Source organism: Diabrotica virgifera, chromosome 1 (genome assembly GCF_917563875.1).
Source record: "Diabrotica virgifera virgifera chromosome 1, PGI_DIABVI_V3a".
NCBI lineage: Eukaryota > Metazoa > Arthropoda > Insecta > Coleoptera > Chrysomelidae > Diabrotica > Diabrotica virgifera.
This window is the reverse complement of record NC_065443.1, coordinates 265,774,972-265,798,618: the sequence shown is the minus strand read 5'-3', so window position 1 is coordinate 265,798,618 and position 23,647 is coordinate 265,774,972. Positions and strand designations below refer to the sequence as shown.

At 31.1% G+C, this 23,647-nt stretch overlaps 1 protein-coding gene across 26 annotated transcripts in view; it reads right to left on the bottom strand.

Moving 5' to 3' along the window:
• LOC114344868 (voltage-dependent calcium channel type A subunit alpha-1) overlaps positions 1–23,647 on the bottom strand; it is a 460,590-nt gene that overhangs the window by 436,170 nt on the left and 773 nt on the right. The gene's annotated exons all lie outside the window — the stretch shown is intronic.

The following is a 23,647-nucleotide window of genomic DNA, read 5'->3' as shown; positions in this document are numbered from 1 at the left end:
AGCATTGGTTAAAAATGTTTAAAATTGTCAGCCTTGTTGCAAAATAGCAATAATTGCGAAAAAAACCACAAAAAAAGAAGTATTCGCATTTTACGTTTTTCAACCATTTATCCTACAATTAGGACCTTCATATTTCACCCAGAAAACTTTAGGATATAATAAAACAATACTGTAAATTTCGCTAACATTGATTTAACAGACTTTGCAAAATAAATTTTGCAATCCAGTTTTCGCCAAAAAGCAAGTTAATTTTTTTACATATAGAAGAATACTTTACCTTTCATTTACAATTTTCAAAATTAAAATCGGTTAACTACCACGGCGTCAGGAATTTTTTTAAATAAACATTAATTTTTGGTGCTACACGCATGACAGCGGATACGTTTGCTCTGATTGAGCATTCCAATGACCTTTGATAATGATTGATAAATTTTAATTTTTAGTACATTTCGATATAAATAAATAAATGTGTTTATTGCAAAATAAAAATACATACTCTGTCCTTTGAAATAATACTTTTTTTAGCAGAAACTCTCTTTGTTCTTATATTTTAGCATATAGAATAAAAGTTTATTATTTTTAAACATAATATGCAATTTTTTAAATTAAACAATATTTCACAAACAATAATCAAATAGTTTGATTTTGGTTGAATTAAAATACAACAAAATATAGAGTAAGAAAGTAATATATTAGATAAACATTGGTAGCCGCAACATTCGATAATTTTTGACAGGTCATTGGAATGCCCAATCAGAGCAAACGTATCCGATATCCTGTGCGTAGCACCCAATATTAGTGTTTATTTAAAAAAAATTCCTGACGCCTTAGTAGTTACCCGATTTTAATTTTGTAAATTGCAAATGAAGGGTACGGTACTCTTCCATATGCAAAAAAAAACTTCAATTTGCTACATGCTTTATTTTCAGTCCTGCAACATTTTGAAAAAATGCATTTTTTTGCGAAAGCTGGATTGCAAATTTTATTTTGCAAAATCTATTGAACCTATCTTAACCAAAATTTACAGTATTGTTTGAGTATATCATGAAGTTTTCCTGGGTGAAATATGAAGGTCCTAAGGGTAGCAGAAATGGTTGAAAAACGTTTAATGCGAATACTTGTTTTTTTATGGTTTTTTCGCAATTATTGCTATTTTGCAACAAGGATAACAATTTTTAAAATTTTTAACTAATCCTATACTGTAGGAAATTTAATGGCGCAACTTTTATGTCAGTGCAACTTTTCCCGGAAATGAATACTTTTAAAGTTATAATCAAATAATAAAGAAAAAAATCGAATTTATCCTTAATTTTTTGACATTTTGATTATTTAAACAATGTTCCGGACCTTTTTGAGTGGGAGGATAACTCAATTATTATTGTAAGAGTTAATTCCAAGCAATTTCTGCAAAAAATATGAGTCACCTCTCAAAGTCCATCTCAAAGCAGATGCGCCCTGGACTAAAATATAAAATTGAAATCAGAATAAATAACAAATTGCTTACAACACAGAACACTATAAACAGAATATTATAAAAAATAATACAGTAGAACCCCGCAAATCCGAACTAATTGGGGGGACAGCCTGTTCGGATTTCGAAAAGTTCGTATTATCTGAAAGTTAGCCTAACTAATAATTCAAAGCTTTGGTTTTCGTTGATTTTGAGTCACAAAACGTTCTCGCAAGAGTGTGGACTGTGGACAATATTTTTGGACTAAGTTGACTACAAGGAAACCGAGCTAAGTTGATATTTAACATATATAAGCACTACGTTTACGCAGTTTACACACTTACGTTTACGAACATGTAAACCGAATGGAACCAGATAGATTTGCGAACATCTGTAAAAACAACAAGCCGTATAGCAGAAGACCCGTTGTAAAGCCGCCGAAAAGGCGGAAAGACAATGTACACTCAACAACAACTGAAACAGAATAAGAGGCAGACAAACAGGAGGAATCCTTGTCGCACGAAGAAGAAGAAGGATAAGAAGTTTACGTATAAAGTACGTATTTATTTTTAAGAAATATTAAATGTCAACGTCCTTTGTATCCTACATTGTTCAATTTTCTGGTTCTACTCTGTATAATAAACATGTTTTTAAGTTTTTGTCGTGAATTTTTTATTTTTTTTCACTTTGTGTTGGTTTGGATTTGCCGAAAGTTCGGATTAGCGGGATTCAGATTTGCGGGGTTCTACTGTATAACGAATAAATGAGTCTAAATTAAAACAACCAGATTACAGAAAATACTTCAGGGGGATTCCCTGAGCCCTTTATTTTTTAACCTGAGCATGGATGAAATAACACAAAAAGTAAGAACAAAGAAAGGGTACCAAATTGGAGAAAGACAACTGAAAAGAATGTGCTATGCAGAAGTCGTATACTAATCTCTTAGCCAAGCCGCACACCAAAGAAACATGAAACGAAAAACATGAAACATGAAACGAAAAACATGCTTCATGAAAAGAAAACACTTCTAAACAAATCTCAAAGTCCGCCTACCAATGAAACGAGTGTGATTCATGCTCATGACACATTTTTATTTTCGGAGAGGTTCATAAATGGCCGGACATATATTTGTTTAGCAGTGGTTTATTTCCATGAAACGTAATTTACGTTTCATGTTTCTTTGATGTGCGGGCCTGCCTAAAAGTGAAGATTTTTTACAAGGTATGCTGCAGTAATTTATTATAATCGCCATAAAACGTGTTAATTTCACCAAAATAAGACAAGATGCATGCAAATGTAAAATTCAAATCTAGTAAGATGTAAATTAAAGATGAAGGGTCAGAAAATAGGACAAATGATGGAATGTATGGAAATCTCGAGACAGAAGTGGAAGATCAAGTGAATAGAGCAAACAGAGCCGTAGAATGCATGAATGAAACAATATGAAGAAATAAAAATATCGGCAAAGAAATGAAAGGCAGGACTGACAAAATAGTCATCAGATCAATAATGGCAGAAACACGACCTGACACAGAGAGGACAAAAATAATGCTGGAAACAGCAGAGATGAAACCCCTCACAAAAATCGATGGTGAGATATTATGAAACAGTGCTAGAAGTAAAGTTATACTATGAAGAGGCATAGGCCTAACCAGGGGGTGATTTTGGGGGTTATATAACCCTCCTACTCTTGGATGTACTTTGAGCTCTATACGCTTAACACCATTATTATTCCAGACTCCCCCAGAGACCTTCAAGTAGACGTAACCCCCTTAGGATCATCCTGGTTGCACCTCTGTGGAGAGGCAAAGAATATTGAGGACTGGGTAAGAATGAGCAGAGTAGAATGAGACGATCATATAGGCCGAATGACAACAAATAGAGCAGTAAAGATGGCGAGAGACGGTTCTCTAATATGAAGACTAGCATTGGGAAGACCACGAGTACGACGGAACTTACTGAAATCACATTGAAAAGCAGATAGAGTCTACACAAAAGAAAGAAGAATAAGAAGAGGTCATAAAAAAGCAATTAGAAAGGTTCTGAAGGGTATAAAAATGGAAAAGCAGCAGGAGCTGGAGACATACCTATAGAACTGGTAAAATTTGGTTCAGATCAGCTAATCGAAAGAATTGTAGATATTAATATATTCACTAGTCAACAAATAAACAAAAAAAGTTGCGACTGATGTTAAAATAGCTGTTCCGGAGAATTTAAACTGTCCTGAATGCGAATTCAAACACTAAAATTTTCCACCACGTATACAGGGTGGTTCATCTTATTCGCCTCGGTGTCTGTACGGAAAACCACTTGATATTTTAAAAAAATTTCTTCACAGTAATATACAGGGCCATTAATACTACAATCTAAAAATAATGTGAATTATACAGGGTGCTCCAAAATAGAGTGGTATATCAAAGTTTTATTTTTTCTTATGGAATGCCCTATATCTGATGGCATTACTGAATTGATCTTAAAAAATAAGCTATATTTTTATAAGGGTTCCCTATACCTAAATACAGGGTGTTTTGATTTATTTCGATTTTTATGAAAATGTAAGGTTTTAGAAAAAAATAAATATCTACGAATCTAAGAATCAGTCACAAATTCCTTCTTGGATCTTAATAATAGACTATTTAGCATACTTAAACAGATGCTTAGTGCAACAAAATTTCTTACAGGGTGGTCAAAATATGAGATTGTTCTATTAACAAATTCAAGCTGTAATAACTTACTTAATTTAAATGGAACACCCTGTATCTTACTGGTCTATCGCGTAGAAAATATACTTATCTTTCAATGTGTATTAGGGTTTACTACACCTATCTTTTTACAGGGTGGTCAAAATATTAGATTGTTCTATTAACAAATTCAAACTGCAATAACTTACTTATTTTAAATAGAACACCCTATATCTTACTAGCCTATCGCGTAGACAATTTATTTAGCTTTCAATTCTTATTAGGGTTTCCTATACCTATCTCCCTTCATTTGTTAAATATTTAAAGATTTCCTAATTGGCAAGCTTTAAAAATTAGAATTAAGTAAATATGTCGTGGTTACATATTATGAACAACACATCACCAACACCGGCAATATACTTAGACATGATACTGTCAATAATAAAATTTTCATTGTTATCATGTAATCACACAGAGTGTTGTATTATTTTAGTTGATTTTGGCCTACATGTGACATTGAATAATATGTTTATATTAAACTGCATACCCTATATTAGATGCCGTATTCTGGAAGATACTTAAATTATATTTCATTCCGTATAAGTATTTTCCATATCTTAAACCAATGATTATTAAGAGGAAACAGTAGCGATCAACAGGTAGCGAAAACGCGTTCCAAGATTGCGGCTGTAATTTTGAATATTTTTTCGAGATATTTGGCACAAGTATTCGTAATATAATAAAGAATGGCGGTAGAGAGCCCAATTTGAAAAATATATTAATATGTGGAAATTACTCTGTAATTAAATACAATATTAAAAAAACGAGCCTGTACCGCCATTAAGAAGAACAAAAAAATACACTTTCTTCAAATAATATTGTATTTAATTGCAGAGTAATTTCCACATATTAATATATTTTTCAAATTCGGCTCTGTACCGCCATTCTTTATTATATTACGAATACGTGTGCCAAATATCTCGAAAAAATATTCAAAATTACAGCCGCAATCTTGGAACGCGTTTTGGCTACCTGTTTATCGCTACTGTATCACCTTAAATAAATTTAAGAACACCACTTTTTGTTTGAATCTTTGAATCGCAATTACAGATAATTAAATGCAATGGCTGCTATGACGAAAACGAGCCTATTGTACAAAAATATGTAAAAATGGGTATTTACAGAATAACATGGGAATTAACATTTACAGAATAACATGTGTATTGAGAATGTTTACATGGAATTGAAGAAATTTTAAATATCTTTCATTATAAAGAATAGAATATCGAGAATGTCATTTAAAATAAGAACACTCTGTGTGATTAAATGATCAAAATATGAATTTTATTAACGAAAGTATCTTGACTAAGATATTTAAGTATATTGCCGGTGTTGGTGATGTGTTGTACATAACCAAGACATAGGTACTTAATTCTAATTTTTAAAGCTTACAAATTAGGAAATCTTTAAATATTTCAAAAATGAAGAGAGATAGGCATAGGTAACCCTAATAAGAATTGAAAGCAAAGTAAATTTTATACGCGATAGATTAGTAAGATACAGGGTGTTCCATTTAAAATAAGTAAGTTATTACAGCGTTAATTTGTTAATAGAACAATCTAATATTTTGACCACCCTGTAAAAGATAGGTATAGGAAACCCTAATATCAATTAAAAGCTAAGAGTAAATTTTCTATGCGATAGACTAGTAAGATACAGGGTGTTCTATTTAAAATAAGTAAGTTATTACAGCTTGAATTTGTTAATAGAACAATCTCATATTTCGACCACCCTGTAAGAAATTTTGTTGCAGCAAGCATCTGTATAAGTATGCTAAATAGTCTAATATTAAGATCCAAGAAGTAATTTGTTACTGATTTTTAGATTCGTAGATATTTATTTTTTTCTAAAACCTTACATTTTCATAAAAATCGAAATAAATCAAGACACCCTGTATTTAGGTATAGGGAACCCTTATAAAAGTATAGCTTATTTTTTAAGGTCAATTCAGTAATGTCATCAGATATAGTGTATTCCATAAGAAGAAATATAACTTTGATATACCACTCTTTTTTTGAGCAACCTGTATAATTCACATTATTTTTAGGTTGTAGTATTAAAGGCCCTGTATATTTCTGTGAAGAAATTTTTTTAAAATATCAAGTGGTTTTCCGTACAGAGACCGAGGCGGATAAGGTGAACCACCCTGTATATGTTGAGTTATCTTCTTCTTAAAGTGCCGTGCATTTTCTGCGTAGGCGTCCACCGTACATTGCCTTGTCAGGTGAAATGTTAGAGTATGAGTTATAGAATGCATTAAATGTTGCTGTTTATTATAAAAATTCGTATATACTATATACACATAAGCTCATAACTAGAAACAATAAAACTAGTAAGTCTTTTGTACACAATTTTGTGCAAATCCCAATTTTCCCATAACACTGTTTGGATTAACACAAGCACACATTTTATCTAGGATAAAAACTAGGATAGCTCCTGGTTACGGTTCCTAAATATTATAAGTTGTACTAGCTAGTACATTCCATTTAAAAAAAAATCCCTGATTGTAATCTAGAACCTAGAGTTAAGCATGTCCTTTGGACAAGTGAAGGTCTCGAACTAAATAATGTAATTCGGCTAGTTCGATGCAATAAGGTGATATTCTTTTCTGATACATCATCGGGTTCACTTTTATCGCAATACATTTCCAAATCTTCCTCCCCATTTTCCCGGGAACCTGGAACTGGTAAATCTTCTCCATGGAAAACCGGTTTTATTGCTGAGGTACTAATATCTGGATATTCAATTTTATGCTTGCTCTTCCTTGAAAACCCAGACACTTTTGTCATGAAGAAGTAACAGTCGTTAAAACGGTTTAGAACTACATATGTACATAAGTTTAAATGGGTAGGTTTATTGATTAAGGATTACCTTTGGTTTATTCTTTATTTAAATGTTAATGTGTTATTCGTAGACATTAGATATCCCAGTGTTGCCAAATTATGCACAATTTTTATGAAAAACGTTAATTTGATAACATCACGCCCCCATATATTACAAATCACTGTTTTAAAAAAATTTAAGTAAAATGCTCATAACCCTAAATTCGTAACTCATTTTGCATTAGAGTCGCAAATTGGTTGTAAACTAGTAATATACAGTGCTCTTCACATAAAACTATCCACCTTAAATAACTTTTGAACCACTGATTTTTAGAAAAAACGCAAAAACACGTCAAATGATACTTGAAGGGGGAGACATTATGTCATATTTAACCTTGATGGGAAAGGCACCTTCTCACCCCCCGTATCATCCCTTAATTATTTTTAAATTACTTCCAACTTTTTTATTTGATATTTGGATTCTCCTCTTTATATTGATTTCAAAAATGTGTAACACTTGATGATTTAGTTTATGAGAAAAAGAAATACAAAAGCAAGGAAATATTCACTTTTGATTTGAGTATTAAATTGCTTACAGTTCGTAATTTTTTTATCTGCCAATTTCATAGACTTGGTTTTGATTTGTTATTGTGTTAATGTTTAGGTCTTTTTGGTTCTTCTCACAATATTTCTACTTATATTTTAGTTCTGGCTAGTATGATTTGGCAGCTAAAATTTAGAAGAATTTGAAAAGACTTTTATAAAAATGTTTTATGTATTTTTTTTAAACTAAATGAAAGTTGGTTAAGAATTTAAACGGCTTAAACAAAAATAAAGTATTAACAAGGAAGATAGTTGTTAATTATATTTTATTAAAAAATTTTTAGAAGAAATCATGGAAGAATACAGAAGAATGGAATACATGGAAGAATCTTCCAAACAATTTAAAAATTGTTTATTTTTTTTTGTAGTTTCAATGTTTTTCTCTAATTAATATCTTGACAATAAAAACGAGGTCATTCGGATTCGTTACCCATATTGAAAAATATCAAAGTTTACATATTATTAATGATTAGGAACAATTTTGCTTACGTCATCAGCTTTTTTAAACAAAATATCGGTCATCTGTCGCATTATTCTCTGACAGGATTTCCTTTAGCTTTACAAAACAGCATTCGAATGGATGGTAGTTAATTAAAGCAGAGATGGATATTGACTGTTTGAATATAACGTCTTTGTTTTTCTCTATTTATATCAGGTAATCAATTGTAAAGAAAACACTTCAGTTTAATTATACAGACATAGTCAGGACTCCCATTCCCTAACGACCTATTTACAGTCATCTTAATCAATGAAAAGTAGCCCCGGTCTTTGTAGTGTTGGAGAAATGCAAATTATGAAGCGCGAAGCAATGTAGGTTGTACATGGTTTGGGGAGAGTGCTATCAAAAAGCGTGAAGGAGTGAGTGGTGGAGAACTTATCGTATCTTTCAATGAAAGTTAATAAAAACATGACTTAATTTCGTGCGCCTATGATAGTTGATAGGCACGGAACCAATGATAGTTGAAGGCAATATAGTGGTTATAAGATACAGAGGAAGATCTTCAGCATGATGATAAGACCAAATAAAGGACATGACTGACGTCTCATTCTCCGAACCAAAACAATACGCACATGAGAGAGATAATAGGATAGAAATAGTCAAACGAATTACGTGACATCACTACAACCTTACGAAGGAAAATAGATAGAGGTGGAGGAGGATGAACTTAACAATCTCTTGCCTTTACTAAAATGTTGCTGTTCGTTCTTTTAGTCTTTCTGTTGTTCATCGATCTTCTGTCTCAGTTGCGTGTGTTCAGTCTTCTTTATTATTAATGACCATCCGGTTCTACCGCTGTCTCCCTTTTTTCTATGAAATTTAGCAACTTAATTTTTTATACATATAAGTAATACTGCTATATTGGAATATTACTATACTTTATTGAGATCATTGTACAACTATAAAATATATTATGCAATTCTGCACATTTGTTCTCCATATCTCCATGTAATTTTTTCTGATTTTGTACCCCAAACATGTTCCCTGAAATGTTTCGTATGTATATCCAAATTTTTCTCTACTCTGCTTCCTTCCGTTTCTATGTGTCAAACATACAGTGCTAGTCAAAAGTCCGTACCCCCCTCGTATCTTTTGAACGGTTATACCTATAATAGTGAAATTTGGAGGCAGGAAATAAACGGACGTAAGCTCCTTAACTAGTCATGACAGGTGACGTAATAATGACAGATGACGTTACAGATCCACTGTGACCGATAATTTTAAATGGGACCTTATGGCAAGTGATAGCTCGTTTGAACGGTATTCAAAATACATATTCAATCATACTAATTTTTTTGGGTTTAAGTTGATTTTGATTTTGGTGAATAAATTAAATAAATATAATATTGTAATTTCGCATTTAATTATTAAAAATTCAAATGCCCGCCTATGGTTTTTTTGTCAAAAAAGTTGACGGTTTTCAATTCTCTAGTGTTTTTACGTCAACGTCAACCTTTTTGACAAGTAATCATAAGCGAAATTTTGAATTTTTATTAATTAAATGCGAAACTACAATTTTATATTTATTTCATTTATTCATCAAAATTAGGACTGTATAGAAAAAAAAATGCTTTTCTATGGATGGTATACAATGTGCAACTTCTCTCACTACTTACATACATTCAAAACGAATAATTTCTCAGGCAGTGAGAAAAGTCGGCCATTGCAGTGAGAAATATTTTTTCTCACGGGTTCACCGCCGTTTACATACATATGATCGCCATTTCCATGGTAACATGCACAATACAAACACAATTATTTTTGTCAAACAAAATGTGTTGTCAAAACTTATCAAAAATTACCTTTTATAAGACTGTTCAACTGTGAATTATAATGTTAAATAAATAAAGTATATAAATATTAAGAATATTAAATACCTATGTGTATATATGTATTTTATTTCAATTTAGGCATATAATATACCTAAAACCACCTAAATTACTTAATTTTGAAGTTTTAACTCTTGACAAAAACGCATCCATAGAAAAAGTACAGTGTACAACACGAGAGAAAATGACATATTTCTCTCTCACTTGATTTTCGGCACTCGCCTCGTGCCTCGGCTCGTGCCAACAAACTTCTGCGCTCGTGAGAAATATGTCTTTTTTCTCTCTTGTTGTACAATATACTATATCACTGTTTTATAACAATCATTTAAACCCATTGAGATATTTTTTCTAATCTTATGGTAGGGGAGTCCAAACGGGGATTTTTGCAGTTACTCGAGCGCGTCAGATTATTACATGGGGAGAAACCTTGTACCCTGAAAATGTACCTCTACCATATATTGGACTTAATGCACGGGAGTTCGTTAAGAGGGGGCTGAAAAAAATGTATCCATAGAAAAACTCGAAATCGTCAGATTAAGATAAGGTAAGTTAATTGCATGCAAAACAGTGTATATTTCAAAAATCTGACGATTTGAGCCGGGCGTAAGGAAATGAGCGAGTCCCAAAGTTTGACAAGAAAAAAACGAATAATTCGCGAAATGAATGACAGATCGAAAAACTAAAAAATACGTACTCAATATTTTTCAAAAATCTATCGAACAATACCAAACACAACTACCCACGGAGGGGGTGGGGGGTAAATTTAATATTTTAAATACGAATCCCGCGATATTTCGAGAAATGAACATCAGATCGAAAAACTGAAAAATACACTTATTCAATATTTTTGATTAATCTATCGAATGGCACCAAACACGACCTTCCACGGAGGTGGGGTGGGGGGAACCTTTTAAATCTTAAATCAAAGCCCCCATTTTTTTATTGCAGATTTGGATTCCTCACGTAAAAATAAGTAACTTTTATTCGAGACATTTTTTCGAATTATGGATAGAAGGCGCTATAATCTAAAAAAACGATTGTTGGAAATGGAAAATTAAATTAAAAATGGAAAGTCCCCACTAAAATGGAAAACTTTACTTAACTTTTTTTGGTTTTAGGACCTACTCTTCACAACTCAATAGGACCCCAAAGCGCTCGAGTGACTGCACATTTAGCATACTTTGTTCCCCTGTTCCATGTTCTTTTATTTACTTTTAAGTAACTTCTTTTTATTGTGACTTGGTGACCAAAACAATTCTTTTGATTTTTTACTAAATATTCACTTTTGATTTGATAAGTATTAAATTACTGTAAATTTTGTTTATCTACCAATTTCATATTGTGATTTTTTATTGTGTTAACGTTAAATTATTTTGGGTTCTTCTCACAGTATTTCTACTTACATAATTATATTTTAGTTCTGGCTAGTATGGTTTGGCAGCTAAAATTTAGAAGAATTTGGAAAAAATGTTTTGTTTTGTGTATTTTTTGAAACATAATGAAAGTCGGCTAGGATAGTTGTTGATTATATTTTGTGTAAACTTGTTTAGAAGAAATCGTGGAAGAATACAAGCACCTTCCAAACAATTTAAAAATTGCATATTATCTTCTGTATTTTCAGTGTTTTTGTCTAATTAGTGTCTTGACAATAAAAAAGAGGTCACTTGGATTCGTTACCCCTATTGAAAAATGTCCAAGTTAACATACTATTAATGATTAAGAACAATTTTGCTTACGTCATCAATTTTTTTAAACAAAATCTCGGTCATCTGTCGCATTATACTCTGACAGGATTTCCTTTAGCTTTACAAAACAGCATTCGAATGCATGGAAGTTAATTAAAATAGAAATGGATATTGACTGTTTTAATATAATGTAATGTCTTTTGTTTTTCACTATTTATATTAGGTAATCAATTGTAAAGAAAACACTTTAGTTTACTTGTACAGATATAGTCAGGACTCCCATTCCCTAACGACCTATTTACAGTCATCTTAATCAATGAAAAGTAGCCCCGGTCTTTGTAGAGTTGGAGAAATGCAAATTATGAAACGCGAAGCAATGTAGGTTATACATGGTTTGGGGAGAGTGCTATCAAAAAGGGTGAAGGAGCGAGTGGTGGAGAACTTAACGTACCTTTCAATGAAAGTTAATAAAAACATGACTTTTCTTCGTGCGCGTACGATAGTTGATAGGCACGGAACCAATGATAGTTGAAGGCAATATAGTGGTTATAAGATACAGAGGAAGATCTCCAGCATGATGGTAAAACCAAATAAAGGACATGACTGTCGTCTCATTCTCCGAAGTAAGACAACACGCACATGAGAGAGATAATGGGATAGAAATAGTCAAACGAATTGCATGACGTCACTACATCCGTAAGAAGGAACAAATGTAGAGGTGGAGGAGGATGAATTTAACAATCTCTTGTCTTTATTAAAATGTTGCTGTTCATTCTTTCTAGACTTTCTGTTGTTCATTTATCTTCTCTCCCAATTGCGTGTGTTAAGTATTCTTTTATTATTAATGACCGTCTGGTTCTACCTTTGCCTCCCTCGTTTATGTTTTTCTATGAAACTGATATTTAGCAACCTCGTTCTTATTTATATAAGTAATACTGTTATAGTGGAATATTACTATACATTATTGAGGTCACTGTACCACCACAAGATATATTATGCAACTCTGCATTTGTTCTTAATATATCCACGTAATTTTTTCTGATTCTTTACCAAACATGTTCTCTGAAATTTTTCTTATGCAGGGTGATTGATTAGTAGGGTAAAGCTCAATAGCTCCGGTATAGTAATAAATAGCAATACAAGTTAATAACAAAAATTTTAGCCACCTTTGAGCTTCACATTACAAAATTAGTTAGAAGGTTACAGGGTGTTCGATAACACAGTGGCAGACCAAACTTATTAAATGGAACACCCCATATTTTATTTTATATTCGAAATCCTATTAACTTCTCCATCACAAAAATATAAAGGTTTGTAATGTTATACAGGGTATTTACAAAGGTATAACCAATTTTGTATGAAAATCGTAACAAGTTGAACTCCCTGTATAAATAAAAATAAGCACAACAGCAATGGTTTATTAATGCCATATTTTTTTATTTATTGTCAAAATTTTTAAGAATTATTGATATTGCTAATTTTCTTTATATCAAATACAGGGTGAGTCAAAACGCAAGTACATTATTTTCTCAGTAATGTTAAATGGAACATCCTGTATTTTATATCAATATTGAGAAGTAACATTAACGTACTTTAATTTTTATATAACATTCCCTATGCCCAAATGTATTAGTTTTCGAGATATTTTCAGTTTTCAGAGCAAATTATTTTAGGTGTTTAAATTTATCTAAATTTTAAGTAAGCCATGACTGAATTGACAATTGAAGATTACCGATTATCAATCCGGTAATCAATGTAACGCTGTAGCAAATAAAGAAATAAAAATAATTTACTAGTAATACATTTTACAAACAAAAACGCAACCACTACATGCAACATTTTTGAAACAATTAAAAACTATCTTTTTGTGTAAATGCAACAAATAAACAAAGAAAATTAGTAATAAATTTTACAAAAAACACACAAACACAAAATACAACATTTTGTGAAGACAATTAAACACTACTTTTGTATGTAAATGTAACAATATAACAAATAAAGAACGAAACATAATTTATCAGTAATACATTTTGCAAAAAACATGTTTGAAAAAATTAGAAGCTACTTTTAATAAAATATTTTTAATATTTAATTACATACAGTCGGAAAAATGAAAGAATACCCATGAACGAACATATAAAACACGCTGTATTTTCCTGTCACCGTGTCACACAAAAAATTGGCCAGCGCAAGTACATATAATAATTATTATTACATGTACTTGCGCTGGGCAATTTTCTTTGTGACACGGTGATAGGAAAATACAGCGTGTTTTATATGTTCGTTCATGGGTATTCTTTCATTTTTCCGACTGTAAGTTACATAAGGTGTTCAAAATTATCTCCTAACACATTTATGTACGCCTAAAAACGATCATGGAATGAGCTACTTACTCTACGGAGCATTTGTAAATTAACACATCGAAATACACTTTGTATTCTATTTTTCATCTCATCCCTTGTTGTTGGAGGTATTTTATAAACTTCATTATTAACGTAACCCCAAACAAATCAGTCCAGTTTATTAAATTCTGGTGATTTGGGTGGCCAAGCTACTGGTCCATTGAAAAATGAAAATATATCGAAAATTAATAAATTTAGACATAGGACATGTTATCTAAAAATTAAAGTACGGTAATGGTACTTTTCAATAGTAATATAAAATACAGGGTGTTCCATTTAAAATTACTGAGAAAATAATGTACTTGAGTTTTGACTCACCCTGTATTTGATATAAAGAAAATTAGCAATATCGACCAATCTTGAAAATTTTGACAATACGTTAAAAAATATAGCATTAATAAACCATTGTTGTTTTGCTTATTTTTATTTATACAGAGAGTTGAATTTGTTACGATTTTCATATAAAATTGGTTATAACTTTGTAAATACCCTGTGTAACATAACAAACCTTTATATTTTTGTGATGGAGGAGTTAACAGGTTTTCGAATTTAAAATAAAATATAGGGTGTTCCATTAAAAAAAACATGGGTTTGGTCTGCCACTGTGTTATCGAACACCCTGTAACATTCTAACTAATTTTGTAACGTGAAGCTCAAAGGTGGCTAAAATTTTTGTTGTTAACTTCTATTGCTATCTATTACTATAGCGGAGCTATTGAGCTTTACCCTACTAATCAATCACCCTGTGTATATCTTCATTTTTCTCTACACTGCTTCCTCCTTTTTCTATGTTTTAAGCGTATAGAAATTAAAAAATGTTATCACTCTTTTATAACAATAATTTACCCTCATTGAGATATGTTTTCAAATCTTAGTAATTTATTTATTCTTTATACAGCTTCTTTTATAATTACATTTAAAGATCATTTTTTATTGTTATTTTTTGACTGTATAAAATTGTAAAAAATTGTAAAATTGTTTGGCTTTGTCCATAAAATTGTAAAATTTCTAGTGACAATAAAGCATATTTCTATTCTATTCTATTGTAATTTGGTGACGCAAACAGTTGCTTCGATTGTTTAACATAAATTTTCATATGTGATCTGATAAGAAGTATTAAAAATAAAATTGTTTACACTTCGTTAATTTTTTCTACTGTCAATTTCATAGAGCTTGTGTTTGATTTGTTATTGTGTTAATTTTTACTTGTTTTCAGGTTGCCTCATAGTATTTCTGCTTATACAGGGTGTAACAAAAATACAGGCCATAAATTAAATCACATATTCTGGGACCAAAAATAGTTCGAATGAACCTAACTTACCTTAGTACAAATATGCACATAAAAAAAGTTACAGCCCTTTGAAATTACAAAATGAAAATCGATTTTTTCGAATAGATCGAAAACTATTAGAGATTTTTTATTGAAAATGGACATGTGGAATTCTTTTGGTAGGAACATCTTAAAGAAAAATTATAGTGAAATTTGTGCGCCCCATAAAAATTTTATGGGGATTTTGTTCCCTTAAACCCCCCCAAACTTTTGTGTACGTCTCAATTAAATTATTATTGTGGTACCATTAGTTAAATTCAATATTATTAAAACTTTTTTGCCTCCTAGTATTTTTTTGATAAGGCAGTTTTTATCGAGTTGAGGCTTATTTTTCAATATTTTTACATAAAAATTTTATGGGGGTTTTGTTCTTTTAAACCCCCCAAATGTTTGTGTACGTTCCAATTAAAATATTACTGCGGTACCATTAGTTAAACACAGTGTTTTTAAAACTTTTTTGCCTCTTTGTATTTTTTCGAAAAGGTACCTTTTATTGAGATGTGACTTCTTTTTTAATATGGTTCAAAATATCCCTAAAAATGTAAATCATAATTAAATGTTAATATTATTACCAAGTCTCCATAATCGTACTTAACCATATACAAATAGTATGTGGTGGATTTGACAAATTATATTCGAAATATCTCGATAAAAACTGACTTTTCAAAAAAGTACTAAGAGGCAAAAAAGTTTTAAAAACATTGTGTTTAACTAATGGTACTACAATAATAATTTAATTGGAACGTACAATAAGTTTGGGTGGGTTTAAAGGAACAAAACCCCCATAAAATTTTTATGGGGTGTCCAAATTTCACTATAATTTTTTCTTAAGATGCTACTGCCATAAGAATGGCACATGTCCATCTTCAATAAAAAATCTCCAATAGTTTTCGATACATTCGAAAAAATCGATTTTAATTTTGTAACTTAAAAAGGGCTGTAACTTTTTTTATGTGCACATTTGTACAAAGGTAAGTTAGGTTCAATCGAATTATTTTTGGTCCTAGAATATGTGATTAAATTTATGACCTGTATTTTTGTTACACCCTGTATTCTAGTTCTGGCTAGTATCATTTGATCAACTGCTAATGCTAAAATTTAGTCGAATTTTTCAAGCAATTTATAATGGTAGGGGAGCAAAGTATGCTAAATGTGCAGTCACTCGAGCGCTTTGGGGACCTATTGGGTTGTGATTATTAGGTCCTAAAACCAAAAAAATTTAAGTAAAATTTTCCATTTTAGCGGGCGCTTGCCATTTTTTAATTTAATTTTCCATTTCCATTAATGGTTTTTTCCGAATACAGCGCCATCTATCCATAATTCGAAAAAATGTTTCGAATAAAAGTTGCTTATTTTTATGCAAAGAATTCAAATCTGCCATAAAAAATGGGGGCTCCCACTTAAGATTTTAAAGTAACCCCCCACCCCACCTCCGTGGGGGGTCGCGTTTGGTACCATTTGATATATTTTTCAAAAATATTAAATAAGTGTATTTTGCAGTTTTTCGATCTGATGTTTATTTTGCTAAATATCGCGGGATTTGTATTTAAAATTTAAAATTTACCCCCCACCCCCCTCTGCGAGGTGTCGTGTTTGGTATCTATCGATAGATTTTTTAAAAATATTGAACGTGTAGTTTTTAGTTTTTCGATCTGACGTTCATTTCGCGAAATATTCGCCTTTTCCTTGTGAAACTTTGTGACTCACCAATTCCCTTACGCCCCGCTCAAATCGTCAGATTTTTTAAATATACACTGTTTTGCATGTACTTAACTTACTTTATCTTAATCTGACAATTTCGAGTATTTTTAAGGATAGATTTTTTTTTTCGGGCCCCCCTAAACGAACTCCCCTGTGTTAAGAGCCATTATATGGCAGAGGTACATCTGCAGGGTACCACGTTTCTCCCCATATGATAATCTGACGCGCTCGAGTAACTGCAAAAATCCCCGCTTGGGCTCCCCTACCATAAACAAGTTTTTGTATTTTTTGAAATGAAATTAAAGTCGGCTAAGAATTAAACATCCCAAACAAATATAAAGTATTAAAAATTAAATTAGGAAGGAAGGTAATTGTTGATTATTGTTTTTATAAACATTTTCAGAAGAAATCGTGCAAGAATACATTAATCTTCCAAACGATATTAAAATAATTGTATATTCTGTTCTGTATTTTCAGTGTTTTTGTCTAATTAGTGTCTTGACAATAAAAACGAGGACACTTGGATTCGTTACCCCTATTGAAAAATGTCAAAGTTAACATTCTATTAATGATTAAGACCAAGTTTGCTTACGTCATCAATTTTCTTAAACAAAATCTCGGTCATCTGCCGCATTATACTCTGACAGGATTTCCTAACATTCTTTAACATGCTTTACAAAACAGCATTCGAATGCATGGAAGTTAATTAAAATAGAAATGTATATTGACTGTTTGAATATAACGTCTTTGTTTTTCTCTATTTATATCAGGTAATCAATTGTAAAGAAAACACTTCAGTTTACTTGTATAGACATAGTCAGGACTCCCATACTCCCATTCCCTAACGACCTATTTACAGTCATCTTAATCAATGAAAAGTAGCCCCGGTCTTTGGAGAGTTGGAGAAATGCAAATTATGAAACGAGAAGCGATGTAGGTTGTACATGGTTTGGGGAGAGTGTTATTAAAAAACGTGAACGAGTGAATAATGGAGAACTTACCGTATCTTTCAATGAAAGTTAATAAAATATGACTTTATTTCGTGCGCCTATGTGTAGGCACGGAACCAATGAGAGTTGAAGGCAATATAGTAGTTATAAGATACAGAGGAAGATCTCCAGCATGATGATAAGACCAAATAAAGGACATGACTGACGACTCATTCTCCGAAGCAAAACAACACGCACATGAGAGAGATAATAGGACAGAAATAGTCAAACGAATTACATGACGTCACTACATCCTTACGAAGGAGAAAATATAGAGGTGGAGGAGGATGAACTTAATCTCTTGCCTTTATTAAAATGTTGCTGTTCATTGTTTCTAGTCTTTCTGTCTTTCTTCTCTCCCAGTTGCGTGTGTTAAGTCTTCTTTTATTATTAATGACCATCTGGTTCTACCTCTGCCTCCCTTGTTTATGTTTTTCTATGGAACTGATATTTAGCAACCTCATTCTTATTCATATAAGTAATACTGTTATATTGGAATATTACCATACATTATTGAGGTCACTGTACCACCACAAAATATAACTCCATATATCCACGTAAATTTTTCTGATTTTTTACCAAACATGTTCTCTGAAATTTTTCTTATGTATACTCGTATGTTAATTTTTCTCTACACTGCTTCCTTCTTTTTCTGTTTTAAGCGTATAGAAGTTAAAAAATGTTATCACTCTTTTATAACAATAATTTAAACTCATTGAGATTTGAGATATGTTTTCAAATCTTAGTAATTTATTTATTCTTTATACAGCTTCTATTATAATTACATTTAAGGATTATCTTTTTATTGTTATTTTTTGACTGTATAAAATTGTAAAATTGTTTGGCTTTGTCCACAAAATTGTAAAATTTCTATTGTAAAAATATTCTATTGTAATTTGATGACCCAAACAGTTCCTTCGATTTTTTAAGATAAATATTCACAGGTGATCTGTTAAGAAGTATTAAAAATAAAATTGTTTACTCAGAATCGGTTAGTAATTTATGGATTTCTAACCTTTGAAGTAATCAGGAAGCGACTTATTACTTACTTTACTTTCCCAGCTAGCCGGGAAAGTACTTTCCCGGCTAGCATCTGTCACTTTTCTATCTGCAAATGTCAATGTCATTTTTGATTAAAAGATGGTTTAGAAAGAATAGAATCCACTCAACATTAATTTAATTAAGAAACAACAACAACAATAACAAAAAGAAAACTATTTGGAATTATAAATATTAATAGTTACATTAGCACACCTTTAGCCACGCACCATTTACTGTATAGTTCATAGGTGGTTTCATACCTCTCCCTGCTTTTTTCAGGAGTCAGGAATTATTCCTTCAGTAGCTCTCTCTGCAGCTACCCGCAGTTCTGGTGGCGTACATTCAAATTCACTATCAGACATTTTTGTAAAATAAACACAATTTGATTATATGTACAATTAATGGCGTCGTGTACCGATTAAAAGTCAGATTCAACAAACTTGTTTTGTTACCTAGCAACAATCTCACAGGTTAAAATTACTTAAAATAATTCATCTTATCACATAATGAAAATGGATACAGATATTTGAAACGAAATTATTATTGGTAGATTGTGAGTATTAGAAATCCATAAACTATTAACCGATTGTGAATAAAATAGTATACAAACCTCGCGGGAACTCATTCTAGCCTCGCGTCTGTAGTTTGTACCTTGCCGCTCGGCTGAAATAGAGTACTTTCCCGCTAGGTATGTAATATAATATTACACTTCGTTTATTTTTTTTCTACAGCCAATTTCATAGAGCTTGTGTTTGATTTGTTATTGTGTTAATTCTTACTTGTTTTCAGGTCGCCCCATAGTATTTCTACTTATATTCTAGTTCTGGCTAGTATTATTTGATCAACAGCTAATGCTAAAATTTAGTCGAATTTGGCAAGCATTTTATAAACAAGTTTTTGTATTTTTTGAAATAAAATTAAAGTCGACTAAGAACTAAACATCCCAAACAAATATAAAGTATTAAAAATTAAATTAGGAAGGAAGGTAATTGTTGATTATTGTTTTTATAAACATTTTAAGAAGAAATCGTGCAAGAGTACAGGAATCTTCCAAACGATATTAAAATAATTGTATATTCTCTTCTGAATTTTCAGTGTCTTTGTCTAATTAGTGTCTTGACAATAAAAACTAGGTCACTTGGATTCGTTACCCCTATTGAAAAATGTCAAAGTTAACATACTATTAATGATTAAGAACAATTTTGCTTACGTCATCAATTTTTTTAAACAAAATCTCGGTCATCTGTCGCATTATACTCTGACAGGATTTCCTTTAGCTTTACAAAACAGCATTCGAATGCATAGAAGTTAATTAAAATAGAAATGGATATTGACTGTTTGAATATAACGTCTTTGTTTTTCTTTATTTATATCAGGTAATTAATTGTACAGAAAACACTTGAGTTTACTTGTAAAGACATAGTCAGGACTCGCATTCCCTAACGACCTATTTACAATCATCTTAATCAATGAAAAGTAGCCCCGGTCTTTGTAGAGTTGGAGAAATGCAAATTATGAAACGCGAAGCAATGTAGGTTATACATGGTTTGGGGAGAGTGCTATCAAAAAGCGTGAAGGAGTGAGTGGTGGAGAACTTATCGTATCTTTCAATGAAAGTTAATAAAAACATGACTTAATTTCGTGCGCCTATGATAGTTGAAGGCAATATAGTGGTTATAAGATACAGAGGAAGATCTTCAGCATGATGGTAAAACCAAATAAAGGACATGGCTGTCTCATGTCTCATTTTTCGAAGCAAAACAACACGCACATGAGAGAGGTAATAGGATAGAAATAATCAAACGAATTGCATGACGTCACTACATCCTTAAGAAGGAGCAAATATAGAGGTGGAGGAGGATGAATTTAACAATCTCTTGTCTTTATTAAAATGTTGTTGTTCATTCTTTCTAGTCTTTCTGTTGTTCATCCATCTTCTCTCCCAATTGCGTGTGTTAAGTTTTCTTTTATTATTAATGACCATCTGTGGACCGATTCTATAAGATCAACGCGAAACAATTACGTTCGTGATCCGACGGTTTGCTATTCTGTAAGCTCATTCGGGAAGAATCGGAGAAGCAGATCACGAAGCCGATTACAAAGCGAAAGCGATAACTTTTGACTTGCGTTTCGTTTCGCTTTCGATAGTGATTGGTCGATCATTTTCACGTGGTAAACAAGCGCAGGCGCTAAGCAGGTTGTTCGTTGTTCGTTGTGTTGATTTCACAAGAATTCTGTGTTCTTTGTTTTGTTGATAATGAATTATGAATTAGTGATGCTCTTACACCACCTTCCCAATCTTCCGTAAGTTCCTGTAGCTCATCAAAAAGGAATCAAACTAGTTCTTTGCTTAAGCGAAAAATATCAATAAACCTTATATCTGTTAAACCAAATGGGTCACTTCTATCTCGAAGGAACCTACTATCCTCTGGCGTTAACCGCAGATCGCAGATGGTTTCTTCGCTCGAGTTCTCCTTCTCCATATAGAACAAATTGCACCGGCAACATTTTTATTAAAATATAATAAAAATTTAATCAAACTTGTGATTATAAGGTTATATAGGTACGTCATGTAACTCTCTAGTTACTCTTCTTCTTTCTTTACTTCTTCTTTTTTTACTTCCTGCACATATATTTGCAATGTTGCCGTAATTATTTATTCATAGATCGTTTAAACTCGTATATTATCGTATGCCGCTATGATAACGAAGCGAAAGCGAAAACTAACCTTATAGAATATGAACATAAATCAACTTCGCTATCGTTTAGCTTAGCTTTCGCGGTAATAACGAAAATTATAGAATTCGCCTACTGGTTCTATATTTGCCTCCCTTGTTTATGTTTTTCTATGAAACTGATATTTAGCAACCTCATTCTTATTTATATAAGTAATACTGTTATAGTGGAATATTACTATACATTATTGAGGTCACTGTACCACCACAAAATATATTATGCAACTTTGCATTTGTTCTCCATATATCCACGTAAGTTTTTCTGATTTTTTACCAAACATGTTCTCTGAAATTTTTCTTATGTATATCTTAATTTTTATTAAACGCTTTTCTTTAGTTCAATAGTTTGCATCAAATCTTTGGACGTTAATTTGACTGACTTTTCTTCAATGCAAATGAATGAGCAGACATATGCATTCGCGGGAACCATACTCGAATAGTCAATTAAAAAAATTTTTGTTTATTACTTGTTTTAAAAAAAAAACGATTTTAATGGAAAATGCTTATATTCTCTTGTTTTTTACAATGAAGAAGATTGAAACTTTTACAGATTGTAGCTAATTATATGAACTATACATAATTTTACTTTTTACGTTAATTGTTTACGTTATGCTTCATAAATAAACAATAAAGTTTCAAATTTTTTGCCGATTTCGACTACTTTTCATGTTAGTACATCATATGTTTTATACATATTTTAATAAACATGACGATATATTTTAATGTTCGAAAAGTGTTAGACTAAAAATAAAAAATAAAAAAATATTTTTAAGGAACGCTTTTCTTTAGTCACGAGTGACTAAAATTAAATATATGTTATAAAAAAATCAACTAAAAAGCAAAAAATAAAAAAATTGAAAAAATCTAACACATTCGTTAAAGAAAATCGTGGGGCGAAAACCGTTTATTCGATGAAGATGCGCCACGTTACCGAATGTGTTAGATTTTTAATTTTTTTTATTTTTTGCTTTTTAGTTGATTTCTTTTAATATATATATATTTAATTTTAGTCACTCGTAACTAAATAAAAGCGTTTCTTAAAAATATTTTTTCATATTTTTTAATTCTCTACACTGCTTCCTTCTTTTTCTATGTTTTAAGCGTAAAGAAATTAAAAAATATTATCACTCTTTTATAACAATAATTTAAACTCATTGAGATTATTTTTTCAAATCTTAGTAATTTATTTATTCTATATACAGCTTCTTTTATAATTACATTTAAGGATCATCTTTTTATTGTTATTTTTGACTGTGTAAAATTCTAAAAAATTGTAAAATTGTTTGGCTTTGTCCATAAAATTGTAAAATTTTCAGTGACAATAAAGCATATTTCTATTCTATTCTATTGTAATTTGGTGACCCAAACAGTTCCTTCGATTTTTTAACATAAATATTCACAGGTGATCTGATAAGAAGTATTAAAAATAAAATTGTTTACACTTCGTTTATTTTTTTTTCTACTGCTAGTTTCATAGAGCTTGTGTTTGATTTGTTATTGTGTTAATTTTTACTTGTTTGCAGGTCGCTTCATAGTATTTCTACTTATATTCTGGTTCTGGCTAGTATTATTTGATCAACAGCTAATGCTAAAATTTAATTGAATTTGGCAAGCATTTTATAAACAAATTTTTGTATTTTTTGAAATAAAATTAAAGTCGGCTAATAATTAAACATCCGAACAAATATAAAATATTAAAAATTAAATAAGGAAGGAAGGTAATTGCTGATTATTGTTTTTATAAACATTTTAAGAAGAAATCGTGCAAGAATACAGGAATCTTCCAAACGATATTAAAATAATTGTATATTCTCTTCTGT